The 1818-nt window shown below is 45.0% G+C and overlaps 1 pseudogene; it reads right to left on the reverse strand.

Annotated features, from left to right (window-relative positions):
- Positions 1–1115: 1115 nt before the first annotated feature.
- On the reverse strand, positions 1116–1565 carry LOC102002510 (annotated as a pseudogene).
- Positions 1566–1818: the final 253 nt, after the last annotated feature.

Consider the following 1818-nt stretch of genomic DNA (forward strand, 5'->3'; position numbering starts at 1 on the left):
CCTTACTTGTACAAAGGGACACATTGGGTATGTTTTCTCTAAAGCTTTTTCTTAGCTGAGATCAGCTTTGTAGCTGGTTGTCAGTAAATAAAACAGGAAGATGCATGCTATCCAGGTCATAATTAAAGATTTGCCTAATTGATTTCCTATTTCTATTTTCAAAGAAGGTGGAGCACCCCAGGTACCTTCCCTTGCTCCTGGCGTGTTAATAGCTTCTATATTATAGGAAAAGCAGCATTCCTCTAAAGTAAAGGAGGGTGCACACATGTTCCAGCCATTTGTCATGGCAGTGACTTGAAATTATTGCTCTCTTTTAAAGTTACTGCTCAGCTTTGCACTAGTTCTTCTCCATAAATCAGGGAGTTAAATGGGAAAGAGCTCAGATCTCGATTATAATTATCCTTTGATACCACCCCCACTCCCTCAACAGCAAGAGTCTAGGCTCTATCTGGACCTCTTCTTTTGATGAGTCTTGGGGGAAAAACAGTTCTGACATAGTGAGATTATGATACGCATATTCTTTTTATATACAAAATAAGGTTAAAATAATTTTCCAACAAATTGCCTAAGAAGGAATTTTTGCTTGCACATATTGTTGCATAGACCTCAGTTTTAGAAGACCCACATTTGCCATGTACCCTACAAACTGCACTTCAATTGTCAGTGACGTGTAACTGCTTGCTTCTCAGAAGACACTGACCACAGCACAAGGAGGGAAAAAGGTCAAAGTTGCTGACAGAAAAGTTCATTATCTCCATAGAAGGACTGTGAAAAGTCAGAGGTCATACATCAGAATATTAGTTTTTTTTAATGGCCATAACAAAGCAGTTGTAGGAATACATTTATGAAGAGAAGGAAGCTTGTTCAGCTTAGCTTTGAACACTGAAAGTTCATGCAGTATAACCCCAGAACTAGTGAGCTGGACATGGTGGACATCAGAATCTAGCCAGGAGCAAGAGTAGATCTCAACAGAGGAAGCCAAAAATAGACTGAGGTCTTCCTCTGAGTCACATGACTTAGAGACCCACCAGTAGGTTCCACCTCTCTTTTTTATTCTACTCTCATTTCTTTTTTTGTTTTTTTTTTTGTTTTTGTTTTTTATTTTTTTTTTCGGAGGTGTGAGAACAAGGTTTAATGTACACCCATCAAGGCAGCCCAAGTGTCCATCTGTGCAGAGGCTCCCCGGGAGCTGCGGGACTTGGCCATGTCCAGCTTCCTCAGCATCCTTCACGAGGCTGAACTGTTCCTGAGACAGCAGGTGTGAGCCTGGGGAAGGGGACGAAGTCAGGTGAGCTGACAGCAGGTGTGAGCCAGGGAGATCCTGAGTGTGACGGGGTTTTCCTAATCATCCTTCTTAAACTTGCCGTTGATGTAAGGTACCCAGTTCAGGATCAAACGCCAGTCTGTGGCCCACACCAGCCCCACGGCACCCACGGCACCCCACATGCTGGCAGTGGGGATCCAGTTCTTGGCCAGTTCCCGATAGCGTGGGCCCAGAAACTTGCTCAGCATCGCTGCAGGGTCTCAGCACTCAGGGGCACCCTGTTCCAGCTGTCCTGGAGCGCTGCGCATGTGTGGACCTAGCTCTTCCTCTACTCTCATTTCTAATAGCTCCTTGGCCATCCCACTCTCTCATAGTTTCCTCCCCACTTTCCTTCTCCCCTCCCTGTCCCCTTCCAACCCCCCTTCTCCAACCCACTCATTCTTCCAATTTTCTCAGGACATCTTATCTACTTCCCATTCCCAGGGGGATCCGTGTATATCTTTCTTAGGGTCCTCCTTGTTACCTAGCTTCTCTGGGGTCAAAGATAACATGCT

The sequence above is a fragment of the Microtus ochrogaster genome, unplaced genomic scaffold (genome assembly GCF_000317375.1).
Source record: "Microtus ochrogaster isolate Prairie Vole_2 unplaced genomic scaffold, MicOch1.0 UNK1, whole genome shotgun sequence".
NCBI lineage: Eukaryota > Metazoa > Chordata > Mammalia > Rodentia > Cricetidae > Microtus > Microtus ochrogaster.